The 17,362-nt window shown below is 41.1% G+C and overlaps 1 protein-coding gene across 3 annotated transcripts in view; it reads right to left on the bottom strand.

The window, feature by feature from the left end:
* LOC115114240 (SPRY domain-containing SOCS box protein 4-like) overlaps nucleotides 1-16,932 on the bottom strand; it is a 118,464-nt gene extending 101,532 nt beyond the window's left edge. For 2 of the 3 annotated variants that reach the window (XM_029642321.2, XM_065013246.1), the window contains exon 1: nucleotides 16,730-16,929. The gene's annotated coding sequence lies outside the window, so the exon portion shown is untranslated. Of the gene's footprint in view, nucleotides 1-16,729 lie in introns of all 3 variants that reach the window. The other variant, XM_065013247.1, reaches the window with a different exon arrangement.
* Nucleotides 16,933-17,362: the final 430 nt, after the last annotated feature.

The following is a 17,362-nucleotide window of genomic DNA, read 5'->3' as shown; positions in this document are numbered from 1 at the left end:
GCATGTGTATTTTAATGAACTTTTGAGTTTTAACTAATACTATTAGCATTTAGCGTAGCGCATTTGCATTTCCAGAGCTCTAGTTGGGACGCAAGCGTCCCGAGTAGAAGCAACAGGTTAACACATTCGCATAACTTTAGGTCATTTATCACGAGGGAGAGAAAGAGGGGAAGGGGGAGAGCATGAACGAAAGAGTGAAAAAACGAGTCAGAATGACAGAGTTAGAGAATAAGAGTGAGTAGATGAGAACATTTGAGATTGAGAGAACATTAAAAGACAGAAGAAAATGCAAGAGAGATGACCAGAAATGAGTGAAGCGAAAAAGAGAATTCATGCTACAGGCAAGTGAGTCGGATGGCATGAGAAACAGAAAGAGTGCATTGAAAGGGCGGGGGGGGGGGGGGTTGTGGTATGATAACTGGCTGAGAGGAAGGAAGAGCGCAATAAAAAGACAAGAGTATGAGAGCTGAGGGTGTTGAGACAGGGAGAAGACACTGATCGAAATTTGTGGTATACAGAGAGAATGAAAGAATACTAGAAAGAAAGAGCGAAAGTCAGACTGACCATCTTTCTTTAAAGAGACATGAAATGAGAAAAGAAAGCACAAAAGAGGGGGAAAGCAGGTAAACAGTCAGATTGCCCTGGGGAGCCTCTGGTCTTCTCTTACGTGACTGGCTGGGCAGATCCAGCAGACAGATAAAGGACCCCGTCACCATGGTGTTGGATACCTCCTATTCTTTCCCCTCTATCCATTCCGCTTTCATTCCCCCCACACTGAATAGTCAAATTAAAAAAGGGTGGCACCTGGCCCCCTCCCTGAGGACCCACAGTACCCAGATGTTCAGTGTCTAAAGCCTCCCTGGCCAATGACAGCCAGGTGTGCCAGCCTCTGAACCCAAACCGGGGCACAGGGCTTTGACAATGCAACCTTCCTTCCTCCCTTTGAAGGAAATCATATGAATTGACAGGTGGATGCAAGGACTCCCACAGAAAAAGGAAAATACACATTTCAAAGCATTTAAAAACAGGCCAATGCCAAGTCTAAATATTATTGCTTTAACCTTTCCTTAGTGATCACCAATATTGAGAAATTGATAGGTTTCCACCATCTAGACATGCCTATTGCGTTCACACCGATAGTCAAATTCTGACTAGTAGTCTAGTAATGTGTGTTCTTCCACCTCAAAAAGCACAAGAAAGAATATTGACACCCAGATTGTTCTGTAATCCTTTCTAGTTAGAAACAAAATGGTACGCATTCCTGAAACATTTAGTTGAAGTACATTAAATAAACAAACAAAAAAAGAATCAATTTTTCAGGATCCTGTCTTTCAAAGATAATTCATAAAATTCCAAATAACTTCATAGATCTTCATTGTAAAGGGTTTAAACACAGTTTCTCATGCTTTCCCACAATTAATGAACATGCACCTGTGGAACGGTCGTTAAAACACTAAGCTTACAGACGGTAGACAATTAAGGTCACAGTTATGAGAACTTAGGACACTAAATAGGCCTTTCTACGGACTCTGAAAAACGCCAAAAGAAAGATGCCTAGGGCCCTTGCTCACCTGCGTGAACGTGCCTCAGGCATGATACAAGGAGGCATGAGGACTGCAGATGTGGCCAGGGCAATAAATTGCAATGTCCATACTGTGAGACGCCTAAGACAGTGCTACAGGGAGACAGGGCGGAGAGCTGATCGTCCTCGCAGTGCAACACCATGTGTAAAAACACCTGCACAGGATCGGTACATCCGAACATCACACCTGTGGGACAGGTACAGGATGGCAACGACACCTGCCCGAGTTACACCAGGAACGCATAATACCTCCATCAGTGCTCAGACTCTCAGCAATAGGCTGAGAGAGGCTATAATGAGGGCTTGTAGGCCTGTTTTAAGGCAGGTCCTCACCATACATCACCGGCAACGTCGTCGACTATGGGCACAAACCCACCGTTGCTGGAACAGACAGGACAGCAAATAAGTGCTCTTCACCGATGAGTCTCGGTTTTGTCTCACCAGGGATGATGGTTGGATTCACGTTTACGCCGAGGCCTGTACTCTGGAGCGGGATCGATTTGGAGGTGGAGGGTCCATCACAGCATCATCGGACTGAGCTTGTCGTCATTGCAGGAAATCGGAACGCTGTGCGTTACAGGGAAGACATCCTCCCCCCTCATGTGGTACCCTTCCTGCAGGCTCACCCTGACATGACCCTCCAGCATGAAAATGCCACCAGCCATACTGCTTGTTCTGTGTGGGATTTCCTGCAAGACAGGAATGTCAGTGTTCTGCCATGGCCAGCGAAGAGCCCAGATCTCAATCCAATTGAGCACGTCTGGGACATGTTGGTTCAGAGGGTGAGGGCTAGGGCCATTCCCCCCAGAAACATCCGGGAACTTGCAGGTGCCTTGGTGGAAGAATGGGGTGGACAGCAAGTACGGGGGGAAATGGTGCAGGCCATGAGGAGATGCACTGCAGTAGTTAATGCAGCTGGTGGCCACACCAGATACTGACTGTTATTTTTGATTGTGGCCTCCCCTTTGTTCAGGGACACATTCAATTTCTGTTAGTCACACGTCTGTGGAACTTGATCAGTTTGTCTCAGTTGTTGAATCTTGTTATGTTCATACAAATATTTTACATGTTAAGTTTGCTGAAAATGAAACGCAGTTGACAGTGAGAGGACATTTCTTTTTACTGAGATCATATTAATATGGGCCATTTTCATCCCATTCCTGGGTAGCTTATCAGAGAGACAGAACACTGAAAAGCACAAACAAAGCAAGATAAAAATACATGCATTCAGCAGTCCATTAAATCAATTGGTTTGCGCTTGCTGCAGGGTTAAAGCTACGAACCCATTGGAATGGCTCTCTCATCCCTTCAAGGCTTCTGGAAAGGTGGGTGGGCAACGAGCCTGTAATAGCAGATGTAAGCGATGTCCCCACGCTATCTGGCAGCTTTCATTGCTAGGATAGGTTCTTTCCTCTTCTGGCGCACAGCTTTAGGATAGTCCTCGTTGAGGTTGAACCGAAGTGTTTCAACCACTTCACAAATTTGTTGTTAACAAACTAAAGTTTTGGCAAGTCGGTTAGGATATTACTTTGTGCATGACACAAGTCATTTTTCTAACAATTGTTTACAGATTATTTCACTGTATCACAATTCCAGTGGTCAGAAGTTTAAATACACTAAGTTGAATGTGCCTTTAACTTTTTATGGCTGCAGGGGCAGTACTGAGTAGCTTGGATGAAAAGGTGCCCATTGTAAACGGCCAGCTCCTCAGTCTCAGTTGCTAATATATGCATATTATTATTAGTATTGGATAGAAAACACTAAAGTTTCCAAAACTGTCAAAATATTGTCTGTGAGTATAACAGAACTGATATTGCAGGCGAAACCCTGAGGAAAATCAAAGCAGGAAGTGGCTTCTATTTTGAAAACTCCATGTTCCATAGCCTCCCTTTGCTCCATTTAAAGGGATATGAACCAGAATCCTTTCCTATCGCTTCCTCAAGGTGTCAAGTCTTCAGACAGTTTCAGGATTTTATTTTGAAAAATTAGCCAGAACGATAACATCCCGTCAAGTGGTCACATGAGTTTTGCTCACGCAACAGAGTGGATAGGTATTGCTTTTCCCTCTCCTACTGTGAAAGACATTTGCGGTTGATATATTATCGATTATACATTTGAAAAACAACCTGAGGATTGATTATAAAACTTTTGACATGAGTCTGTGGACATGGAAACTGTTCTTCAGGTCTTGGACCTCTGTGGTCAGGTCGTCCATTCTTATTAGTTGAATCCACCAGTATTTGGTCAAAACACTTAAAGCCATTTTCTTGAAGTATCAACTGCTTGTAGAACTCTTTGTTAATTAAAAAAATATATATTTCACGTGTGATAGAGACACACCACTGTCCTCAATGGTACTCCCGCCGGCTTTGGTCTTGGTAGGTAGCAACGCAGGTTACGCTGTTACTCCTCCCAGATCCAGACAGGTCACAGGGGAAATTGAAAACAGCAGGGATCTAGAGAGCCATAAACCTGGGACAATCCACAATGACTAACCTCATCACAGGCTGCGTTCAAGCCCCCCCCCAAAACAAAACACTAGCTTGATATGCAGCTAGCTAGCAACACTAAATAGGTGTTGGGTTGGAAGGCTCACTGTTTGGAAGGATCACTAGACCGAGACTAGCAGTCCCAGCAAGTGATGCGAACAGCATCGCGGGATCCAAACTAAAAAGTAAGCTAGCAAGAACTTTCCAATACACTTTTTATTTTTTTAAACAAAACCTAGCTCTCATTTGTAAGGATATATACACTCCCGTTCAAAGGTTTGGGGTCATTTAGAAATGTCCTTGTTTTTTGAAAGAAAAGCACAAAAGAAAGTGTCCATTAAAATAACAAATTGATCAGAAATACAGTGTAGACATTGTTAATGTTGTAAATGACTATTGTAGCTGGAAACAGCTGTTTTTTTTTATGGAATCTACATTATCAGCAACCATCCAGCCTGTGCTCCAATGTCACGTTGTGTCAGCTAATCCAAGTTATCATTTTAAAAAGGCTAATTGATCATTAGAAAACCCTTTAGCAATTATGTTAGCACAGCTGAAAACTGTTGTTCTGATTAAAGTAGCAATAAAACTGGCCTTCTTTAGACTCGTTGAGAATCTGGAGCATCAGCATTTGTGGGTTCAATATTCAGGCTCAAAATGGCCAGAAACAAAGAGCTTTCTTCTGAAACTTGTCAGTCTATTCTTGTCCTAAGAAATAAAGGCTATTCCAGAAATACATGGAATAGCCTTCACAGAACAGCGCAAACTGGCTAACCAGAATAGAAAGAGTGGGAGGCCCCGGTGCAAAACTGAGCAAGAGGAAAAGTACCTAGTTTGAGAAAGACTCCTCACAAGTCCTCAACGGGCAACTTCATTAAATAGTACACGCAAAATACCAGTCTCAACGCCAACAGTGAAGAGGCGACTCCTGGATGCTGGCCTTCTAGGCAGAATTGCAAAGAAAAAGCCATCTCTCAGACTGGCCAATAAAAATAAAAGACAGGCAAAAAACAGACACTGGACAGAGGAAGATGGAGTGCTTGACGCCATTAGTCAAGCATGGTGGAGGCAATATGATGGTCTGGGGGTGCTTTGGTGGTGGTGAAGTGGGAAATTTGTACAGGGTAAAAAGGGATCTTGAAGAAGGAAGGCTATCACTTGTTTAGAAGACAGGAGAATGTCTTCTAAACAAAATATAAGTGTTGCTATTGCTTGGCAGAGGGAGATACTTCCACATTGTGGTTTGAAATACTTCTGATACCTTAAAGACTTTTTCCTGGTAGATGTTATCCAAAACGCCTTTTCCATCTGTTCGACCAGAAATCAAAGCCTTTGCTTATCCCTAATGTTTTGGATGGAAAATGTCATAACTTCAACACCATTTTTTTCTTCCATATACAGTGTGTGGAATATATAGATATATATATATATACATACACACACACATATACACACCAAAATTGACATGCTCCTATGAACTTCACACATTGGTGTTGATGGGTATTTTACATGTACAGTTGAAGTTTACATACACCTTAACCAAATACATTTACACTCAGTTTCACAATTCCTAACATTTAATCCTAGTAAAAATTCCCTGTCTTAGGTCAGTTAGGATCACCACTATTTTAAGAATGTGAAATGTCAGAATAATAGAGAATGATTTATTTCAGCTTTTATTCCTTTCATCACATTCCCAGTGAGTCAGAAGTTAACATACACAATTAGTATTTGGTATCATTGCCTTTAAATTGTTTAACTTGGGTCAAACGTTTTGGGTAGTCTTCCACAAGTTTCCCACAATAAGTTGAGTGAATTTTGGGCCATTCCTCCTGACAGAGCTGGTGTAACTGAGTCAGGTTTGAAGGCCTCCTTGCTCGCACACACACTTTTTCAGTTATGCCCATACATTTTCTATAGGATTGAGGTCAGGGCTTTGTGATGGCCACTCCAATACCTTGACTTTGCTGTGCTTAAGCCATTTTGACCCTAAGCATACTTCCAAAGTTGTAGCATTGTCCATTTGAAAGATATTTTTGTAACCAAGCGTTAAAACCTTTCTAGGGCAGGCGTTCCACTAGTGGAACCCCTCGACAACATTCCGCTGAAAAGGCGAAATTCAAAAATATTTTTTTAGAAATATGTAACTTTCACACATTAACAAGTCCAATACAGCAAATGAAAGATTAATACGTTTATCTACCCATCATGTCCAATTTCAAAAATGCTTCACAGCGAAAGCACAACATATGATTATGTTAGGTCATAGCCAAGTCAAAAACACAGCCATTTTTCCAGCCAGAGATAGGAGTCACAAAAAGCAGAAATATAGATAAAATGAATCACTAACCTTTGATGATCATCAGATGACACTCATAGGACATCATGTTACACAATACATGTATGTTTTGTTCGATAATGTACATATTTATATCCAAAAATCTCAGTTTACATTGGCGTGTTTTGTGCAGTAATGTTTTTATTCCAAAACATCCGGTGATTTTGCAGAAATACTCATAATAAAACATTGATTTAAAAAGATACAAGTGTTATTCACAGAATTGAAGATAGTCGCAAGAAGTTAAGGAGAAGTCTATCAAACCCAGATCCGGGAGCGTAATCATAGCCTCAAACGAATTAGCATAACGAAGCGGACATAAAATCTTCCTACAAAATCTTACTATTCATGAAAATCACAAATGAAATATATTGAGACACAGCTTAGCCTTTTGATAATCACACTGTCATCTCAGATTTTAAAAATATATTTTTACAGCCAACGCTAGACAAGCATTTGTGTAAGTTTATCATGGCATAATGCTATGCTAGGCTCTGCTGGCAGCAGGCAACATTTTCACGAAAATAAGAAAAGCAATCAAATTAAATAATTTACCTTTGAAGAACTTCGGATGTTTTCACTCAGGAGACTCCCAGTTAGATAGCAAATGTTCCTTTTTTCCAAAAATTTTATTTTTGTAGGCGAAATAGCTCCCGTTTGTTCGTCACGTTTGGCTGAGAAATCGACCGGAAAATGCGGTCACTACAACGCCTAACTTTTTTCCAAATTAGCTCCATAATATCGACAGAAACATGGAAAACGTTGTTTAGAATCAATCCTCAAGGTGTTTCACATATCTATTCGATAATATATCCGTCGGGACAATTGGTTTCTCATAAGAAGCGATTGGAAAAATGGCTACCTCAGTACTTTACGCAAGATTTTCTGCGGGAGCCATCATGTGACCACTTGCTCAATGTAGTCCCTTACAGCTATTCTTCAACATAAATGCGTAAAAAGACATCACAATGCTGTAGACACCTTGGGGAATACGTAGAAAACGTAAGCTCATTCACAGCCATATAAAGGAGTCATTGGCATGAAGCGGTTTCAAAAAATGTGGCACTTCCTGATTGGATTTTTATCTGGGTTTCGCCTGTAACATCAGTTCTGTTGCACACAGACAATATCTTTGCAGTTTTGGAAACGTCAGTGTTTTCTATCCAAAGCTGTCAATTATATGCATAGTCGAGCAGCTTGTCGTGACAAAATATCCCGTTTATCCCAATGTGTACTTAACCATAAACATCAATGCCTTTCTTAAAATCAATACAAGTATATATTTTTAAACCTGCATATTTAGCTAAAAGAAATCCAGGTTAGCAGGCAATATTAACCAGGTGAAAGTGTCACTTCTCTTGCGTTCACTGCACGCAGAGTCAGGGTATATGCAACAGTTTGGGCCGCCTGGCTCTTTGCGAACTAATTTGCCAGAATTTTACGCAATTATGACCCAACATTGAAGGTTGTGCAATGTAACAGGAATATTTAGACTCGTGGATGCCACCCATTAGATAAAATACGGAACGGAATAAACATTTTGTTTGAGGGGATAGTTTCCGGACTTGACCTAAGGGTCGCATTTCTGTGTTTATTATAGTTAAGTCTATGATTTGATATAGCAGTCTGACTGAGGGGTGGTAGGCAGCAGCAGGCTCATAATCGTCAAAGGTATATATATGGTTTAGAGAGAAATTGTCGACGCGTTATAATTCCTGTAATACCTTGCGGCTGAACTTGAAAGGGGTTCCTTCGTTATTTTACCGTTCATGTCTTCCATCGAGAATGTCTTTATCTACTTCAAATAAAGTCTGTTTCGTGCAGGCTTAAACCACCTCTGCGTTTTGATACCCGTGTAAATCTCACTAGGATATGGTAACGTTTGTCAACATATTTTCATAAATCCACTCCACAAAAAAAAGATCTTCGCTTATATTTAGCCAATATTGATCAGTTACCTTGTCCTATGGATATCTACAGTTATAAAATTGGCAAGGTGGTGGTAAGCCTACACGAAACACAGACCTTATTTTAAGTGAATCTAAAAATATAATATGACTCGCACTTTGGTAGTCAATTCTTACCATGTCCATTATTAAAAATAGGATTTCCTGCATATAGAAATAACAGTTTTTGTTTTCATCATTCACAGGTTACATACTCTATTTTTATTCAAACAGTTGATAGTATTTGTCTCCTAAAGCAGACTCTTCAGTATCATTGTCACTTCAGAGCTGTGTGTGTGTTTTACAGATGGTAGAGAAAAGCAGAACACCAGTGTGGGACTATTACATGGAATTGGCACCAGAGAAAGCAAGGGGTCTTATTTGTGATAAAGATGTAAGCATGAGGTCAGTAACGGCTAAATCAAAAAATACCACCAACCTGTGGAATCACCTTAAGAACACCCATAATATGTATTATATCGAGTTAAAATAAGTAATTGTTGCAATTGTCATTACAAATATATATATATACACACACATTTATTTTAAAAAAAATTTAAAAGCCGATTAAATTCGGCATCGGATTTTTTGTCCTCCAATAAAATCGGTATCGGCGTTGAAAAATCATAATCAGTCGACCTCAACTTCAGACATTTGGAAATTGCTCCCAAGGCTGAACCAGACAAATTTTACTGAAGTCTTGGCTGATTTCTTTTGATTTTCCCATGGTGTCAAGCAAAGAGGCACAGAGATTAAAAGGTAGGTCTTGAAATACAGCCACACCTCCAAGTGACTCAAATTATGTCAATTAGCCTATCAGAAGCTTCTAAAGCCATGACATCATGTTCTGGAATATTCCAAGCTGTTTAGAAGGCACAGTCAACTTACTGTATATAAACTTCTGACCCACTGGATTTGTGATAGTGAATTATAAGTGAAATAGGACCCTAATTGATTGCACCCAAATTAGCCCTTTTAAATGGATAGGATTCATATAATCTTCAATAAACAATATAGTACCCAACATATGATTTGGACCATAATTATTTAGAATGAATAAGACATGGGAAAATATACACACACACAAATAACATCACCAAAGACACCCACACCAATCCCAGATCTCTATGCTTGACATGTAGTATGGAGCGGCATCTTCGAGTATTGCTTCTACATCCTATGTAACGTAATCCCTGTTAATCTGGTGATGTTTCCCACCCTGTTCAGAGGAATTAGCCATTGAAGTTGCTTGCATTTAGGTACTATAGATTAGTGTGAAAGTAACAGGTTTTTCCCACCAGATGCCACTGTTCCTGCTACACCCTTTTATCCATTTTGCTCATGTTTATTAAAAGGGATCACACACCATGTTCTTTGCAGCTTTGGGTAGAAAACCCTATGGTTTTTGATCATGATGAAAATAAATGACATGTCTTCAATGAAAACTTGCTTGCAAGACTGCTGGTGCTGCTTGTTTCAGCATAAGGGTGGTGGAGGGGCGGGAGAGGAGCAGAAGCCAGTCTGTGTGGCACAGAGGGAAAAAGACTCATGCTAGTTAGACAAACACATTTTTTGATTTTATTTAACCAGGCAAGTCAGTCGTTAACAAATTCGGATTTACAATGACGGCAAACCAAAAGGCCTCCTGCAGGGTTGGGGGCTGGGATAAAAATATTAGGACAAAAACACATCACGACAAGAGAGACAACACAACATAAAGAAAGATCTAAAACGACAACATAGCATGGCAGCAACAGCACATGGTAGCAGCACAAAACAGGGTACAAACATTGTTGGGCATAGACAACAGCACAAAGAAACAACAATACATCACATAAAGCAGCCACAACTGTCAGTAAGAGTGTCCATGATTGAGTCTTTGAATGAAGAGATGAGAAAAAAAACTATCCAGTTTGAGTGTTTGTTGCAGCTTGTTCCAGTCACTAGCTGCAGTGAACTGAAAAGACGAGAGACCAAGTGATGTGTATGCTTTGGGGACCTTTAACAGAATGTGACTGGCAGAACGGGTGTTGTATGTGGAGGATGAGAGCTGCAGTAGATATCTCAGGGGGAAGTGAGGCCTAAGAGGGTTTTATGAATAAGCATCAACCAGTGGGTCTTGCGACGGGTATACAGAGATGACCAGTTTACAGAGGAGTATAGAGGGCAGTGATGTGTCCTATAAGGAGCATTGGTGGCAAATCTGATGGCCAAATGGTAAAGAACATCTAGCCGCTCGAGAGCACCCTTACCTAACGCCTCCGTAATCTAGCATGGGTAGGATGGTCATATGAATCAGGGATAGTTTGGCAGCTGGGGTGAAAGAGGAGCGACTACAATAGAGGAAACCAAGTCTAAATTTAATGTTAGCCTCAAGCTTTGATATGTGCTGAGAGAAGGACAGTGTACCATCTAGCCACTCCCAAGTACTTGTATGAGGTGACTAGCTCAAGCTCTAAACCCCCAGGAGGTAGTAATCACACCTGTGGGGAGAGAGACAGTCTCACCAAACCACATGACCTTTGTTTTGGAGGTGTTCAGAACAACGTTAAAGGGGAATGGAAACAATAAGATTTAGAACGCCAGCTAACTGTCAATCGCCACATAGGCATTGTTGCGTCACTGCCAGGAGAGAAAATGTTGGAACTCCCAAAAATGGCTGAACAAGTACTTCCAACACTCTTAACCTGTTGAGTGTAGGGGGCAGTATTTGGATAAAAAAATGAACCCAAATGAAACTGCCTATTTTTCTCAGGCCCAGAATATGCATATAATTATCAGATTAGGATAGAAAACACTAAAACAGTCACTCCAAAACTGTCAAAATATTGTCCATGAGTATAACAGAACTGATATTGCAGGCGAAAACCTAAGGAAAATCCAACAAGGAAGTGCCTCTTATTTTGAAAGCTCTCTGTTCCATTGCATGCCTTCCCTCCATTTAAAGGGATATCAACCAGAGGCCTTTCCCTATGACTGCCACATGGTGTGAACAGTCTTTAGACATAGTTTCAGCCTTTTATTCTGAAAAATGAGCAAGAACGATCACATCGCATCAGTGGATGGCTGGGTGCCAGCAGAGTTATCAATGCGCAACAGCTTGGAGCAGATATTTTCTCTCTATTGAAAAAGCTTTGGTCCGGTTTAAATATTATCTATTATAAAAACAACCTGAGGATTGATTATAAAAAACGTTTGACATGTTTCTACGAACTTCACGGATACTACTTGGAATTTGTCTGCCCATCATGACATGCACGAGCCTGTGGATTTCTGAACAAAATGCGCCAACAAAATGGAGGTTTTTGTATATAAAAATAATCTTTAACAAAAAGAAACATTTATTGTGTACCTGGGAGTCTCGTGAGTGCAAACATCCAAAGATCAAAGGTAAGTGATTCATTTTATTGCTTTTCTGACCAATCTACTTTGTTGTTTAATGTTTTGTCTGCTGAGAGATTTCCTGCCATGAAAACTGTGATAGCTTTTGCTCTAAAGCTTTTTTTTTTTTTTTGACACACCAGGTGGATTAACAAGCGAATAAGTTTTTTTGCTATAATGTACTTGTGATTTCATTACAATTAAATATTTTAGTAATTTAATTTGAATTTGGCACTCTGCAAATTCAGCGGATGTTGGCGAAAATTATCCCGCTAAACGGGATGGCTGCACCAAGAAGTTAATAGAAATAGGCCTATAGCAGCTGGATCAGCTTGATCTCCCCCTATATTTAAAGGACTAACCGTGGCTGCCATCCAAGCAATGGGAACCTCCCCTGAGGAGAGAAGGGTTAAAAAGGGTCAGAGATAGGCTTGGCAATGATAAGGGCAGCAACCTTAAAGAAGAAAGGGTCTAAACCATCTAAATCAGATGTTGTTGGGTTTTTTGGGGGGGGGGGGGGGGGTCAAGTTTAAGGAGCTCCTTTAGAACCTCGTCTCAGTGACCGCCTGCAGGGAGAAACGCGGCGGGGGGGAGGAGGGAGAAGCATCGGGGATAGTCGCATTGGAAGGGGTGGGAGATGAGGAAATGTTGGATGGGCAGGGAGGCATGGCTGAGTCAAATAAGAATCCTGACTTAATGAAGTGGTAATTGAAGAGCTCAGCCATGTGCTTCTTGTCAGTAACACCCACAGCGTCAACATTAAGGGACACGGGCAGCTGTGAGGACGGTTTATTCTCCAGGTCTTTAACCATTTTCCAGAACTTCTTGGGGTTAGACCCACAGAGCGAGCACTGTTCCTTAAAGTAACCAACCTTGGCCTCCCGGATAGCCTGAAGTGCACTTATTTCTCATTTGCCTGAACTAGAGCCAGTAGGCCTGAGTATGCGTGTGCCGGGCCTTTTGCCAAATGCAATTCTTGAGGTGGAGTAACTCCACAAGATCAGTCGAACCAGGGCTGAACCTGTTTTTAATTCCCTTTATGGGGGTGTGTTAATATCATTGAAGAGATAAAAATCTTTTTAAAAGACGGTTCAAGCATCCTCGACAGAGGTGAACAAGCAGATTCTATACCAGGTCATGAAGGAAGGTTTGCTTATTAGGTTTTTAGCAAGCGTCTTTGACAAATCAGGACATTTCACTGAGCAGCCATTATGAATACAGCCTGTAAAACAGTGCTCACTAAGGGTATTACAGAAAGACTGGTACCTATCAGGATTCTTTGTGAGGATAACATCAAGAAGAGTAGCCTTTTCTGGGTGTTTGGAGTCACAGCTTGCGGGATTGGTAATAATGAGAAAGATTTAGGGAGTTCCATTGCTTTAGGACTTGGTCAGGTGGTTTAAGCATGTCCCAGTTTAGGTCACCTAGCAGGAAAAATTCAGACTTAGTGTAAGGGACCAGGAGAGAGCTTAGGGCAGGTAGGGTACAGGCCAGTGCTGATGGAGGACGATAACACCCCGCAACAATCAATGAAGAGCCATTTGAAAGTGTAATGCTTAAAACCAGTGAATCAAATTGTTTGGGGACAGACATGGTGACAACCGAGCACTGAAGGTAATTCTTGGTAAAGATAGCCACTCCCCCACCTTTGGAAGATGTGGCTATAAACTTTTTTGGCAAGACAGAAAGGTTAACATCAGTATTCAAAATACTCTTAACCACGTCTCAGTACTGACCAACATCTGGATTGGAGCTGGGAACCCACACTTTCATTTGATCCATTTTAGGTCAAAAGTTTAGTGCTAACGTGCAGAAAATCCAGGCTTTTACAAGAGCAGGAAAAAAACAGACATAGCACAAGTCAATTGAGGCTAGCAACAGTAGATGGGCCAGGGTGTACACCAACAACAGTAATACAATCAAGGCACGGCAGAGGACAGGGAGAGCACTGCAGTGTTGATTTATGACATTTGAATGTGCATTTGATGGCAACAGGATCATATTGTACAGCAATTTCATCAATTAACAGGAATACAAAGCCGGCGAGTGGTTAGAACAGGATGGGGGGCCAAAAGTATGTAGCCAAGAGTCAGAGTCCCAAGTGTGGGAACAAACAGTATGTCCCACGGTAGGGCAAACAAGAAGGTTCAGTCACCAAAGCAAGCAGGAGCCATAAGGCAAATAGCAAAGTGCACAAGAAAAAAAAAATGCAACTTGGGGCAAGCCATTGTAAGTCCAGAGTCACTCGCTCCAACAGTGCCTGTGTGCTGAAGGCAAGTGAAAGCTTGGTAGGGAGGGGGGAGTGTGGTGGGGGTACCTCTACCAGACAGGGGAGAAGCCAGGGCAGACGGTGAACAGATCACCAGGTGGAATCCAAGCAGCAGTGCAGTAAGCAGTGGGAGTAGGAAGCTTTACTTCTGGAGGCAGATTTCTTGAAGAAAATGCCAGTGGATGGCCCTGAACAGCAAGAGCGTGCTTCAAGGTCTCTGGATTTGGGAAGGGTAGCCTGTGAGACTCCTGCCATGTGTTTGGCTCAAAGGCTCCGACACTTCATGCCTAGATTGTAGGTTTGGAGTTTTGATCTGGAGTGAAGGTTATGCTGTGGACGGTAGCATCAAGTAAACAAAAACAAAAAAATCAAAAACCATCTTATTGTAAAAAACATGTTGAAAAGTGAGAGAGCTCACATGCAGCTGTGAGCCTTAACTTAGCATTCAGTCCTTTTAAAGTAAAATATATCATAGTAATGTATTTTCTTCTTGCCTTTTGAAAATAAGACAGCTTCAGACAAGACATCACACGCTCAGCTTCAGACATCACACGCTCAGCTTCAGACATCACACGCTCAGCTTCAGACATCACACGCTCAGCTTCAGACATCACACGCTCAGCTTCAGACATCACACGCTCAGCTTCAGACATCACACACTCAGCTTCAGACATCAACACACTCAGCTTCAGACATCAACACACTCAGCTTCAGACATCAACACACTCAGCTTCAGACATCAACACACTCAGCTTCAGACATCAACACACTCAGCTTCAGACATCAACACACTCAGCTTCAGACATCAACACACTCAGCTTCAGACATCAACACACTCAGCTTCAGACATCAACACACTCAGCTTCAGACATCAACACACTCAGCTTCAGACATCAACACACTCAGCTTCAGACATCAACACACTCAGCTTCAGACATCAACACACTCAGCTTCAGACATCACACACTCAGCACCCGGTTGGATGGTGTTCTCAGGTTTCTGTTTGTTTGCCAGAGCATTTGCTGTATAGTTTGAGAATAATAATCATTGGTGGTATGAAGCTCTTCAGGTAATTCCATCAAAAAAAAAAAAAAAAAAAAAAAAAATCAGGTTGTAGGATTGGAGTGAAGGTTGTAGTAGCGGGTAGCATCCTGTATGTGTCCCTGCCAAAAAAATCAAAGTTTAACTAAATATTTATTTCTCGAAACATGCTGAAAAATGCAGGAGCTCATCTGCTCATGACCGCTGTGTGATAATAAATTATTACCATAGGTTATTTATCATACCATCTGGTAGTGCCGGTCTTGATTGAATCAAATCGTTGGAAAAAAGCTAGCTAGCTACAGTCTCCAGCTAGCTAACTAAAGTAGCAAGGCTAATTGAGGCTATTTTGCTGCCCTCTCAGGTCCTTGTCTACAACAGCTTCACAACAGCCTCCCTGTTGGTTGATCATTGTAGCCTATTCATCCTCATTTAGCCAATTTAAAATTACAGAATTAAAGATTTTGAATCAATGCAAAATGGAGTTCATTTACTCTACAGAGCCTGACTGTAGCACCACTTTGAATTAACAAAAACAACAAGCTACACCTATATAGTGGGTAGACTACCTGTGCATCTTTTATAATGGGGCACACATAAATACTGCAATAAAACCGCAATTATTTTTTTTAAATGCATGGAATGTAATAGTATATCCTTGTAGGCTATGTAGAAGTGTCACAGATCATTTAACTTTAAACAGAGCAAAAATATTAAAATAAAAACTCCCATGTAGCCTAATCAAATACTAAAGTCTGTTCAGATATTCGATATAACTGTGCCCATCCCTAACATGGATTGACTCTAGTATTAAGGTTGAGAGGGAGGAAAGTAATTAAAGACATTTGAGACACTGATCAAATGCAATACTAGAATTATTTATTGGGAAAATAATTTAAAAAAAATACAATTTAAAGTGACATGCCACCCTTTCATCTCAACAAAGAGTAAAAAAGGTCAAACAAAAGTATACTCGAGATTCTGTCAGTACAGGTGTGTGCAAACAGAGACCACCACCATAATCCATGCAAATCCATGTCCTGCATGACACAGAACATGGTGTATCAGAGACACAATCAAGTAACCTTGTCCCACCATTTTGAGATGTGATAGAATATATCAGTTGGCCATGTGAACGAGGTGGCCACATGGTATGTACACAAAACATGGAGAGAAACATACAAGAGGACAAAAGAGTGAATACTCGGCTATAGGCAAATGTTACAAGAGCTTTTCCCTTCGTGGATCAAATATAATCACTGTCCTGATGTAGGATTAAAGTAAGTGACTGACATCCGGCCAAGGAAGAAGACGTCATTATGAAACACCGGTTTGCCAGCCAATGCAATTCGATTAGAACCAGATAATCACTATGAAATTAAAAAGGAAACCAACCTTCGAGTAATAGGTTATTGTCTTGAATGATTATTCAACTAAAATCATTGGTCTACCTAGGTTACCATTAGACACACTAATGGGAACTTAGAACACATTTGAAAACACCTGAAACTGATATTAAAATATATTTTAAACTACAAATAAGTAGCCTGCATATCCATAGGTTGTCGAGTGTACCAAAATAAACTCATCTATATACACATTGTTATTCTTTGCAGAATTTCTCTGTAGCCTAAACGAGCGCTTTCCATTTTGAAGGCACGTAAACATTGGAACAACACTCACCGTCGAGAAGTCAACTTCAAAGCGACAATTGTGAAGAATGTCAACGCCACAGGACACTCGCAAAGCTCTTTTCGCGTACAAAAAACCCGCTTGATATTGATAAAAATGTTACCGATAAAATTGTAACAACCCACCGCATTCGTTTCTTTGTTACTTCATAATCGCTCGAGCACACAGAGGCAGGCCTAATCTCAATTTTAATTCCTCGCGTCCTCGCTCGTCACCTCCTTCTCAAAACCAATTGGATGAGAAAGCCAGAGGTCCCGCCCCTTTGACCTTCTCCTCCAATGAGTTTTGAGAAGGAGGCTAGAAGAGAGGACGCGAGTGAGTACATGTGAGAAAAGGCCACAGTCAATGAGGTTTGAATGGATGTCAATATTCATTCAATTGTCCGGGTAAGTTTTGCATTGGGGGAAAGTTGATTGCATTAAGTTTTGGACCTGGGCTGCCTACCGGGCGTGGGCAAGGTGTCGGTTCAAAGCCCACGGCGAAGTTGGTTCAAAACAAAAGTGAGGTAATTAGCACATGGAGTAATGAGTATGATTATTTGTTTTCTCATGCAAAAGTACTTTATCTGCCTTCCCAATTAAAACGAATTTTAATTCAAACATTTAATGGGAACGTGATGTATGT

The sequence above is a fragment of the Oncorhynchus nerka genome, linkage group LG9b (genome assembly GCF_034236695.1).
Source record: "Oncorhynchus nerka isolate Pitt River linkage group LG9b, Oner_Uvic_2.0, whole genome shotgun sequence".
NCBI classification, from domain to species: Eukaryota; Metazoa; Chordata; class Actinopteri; order Salmoniformes; family Salmonidae; genus Oncorhynchus; species Oncorhynchus nerka.
The sequence above is the reverse complement of the archived record's forward strand: the minus strand, read 5'-3'. Positions and strand labels throughout refer to the sequence as shown.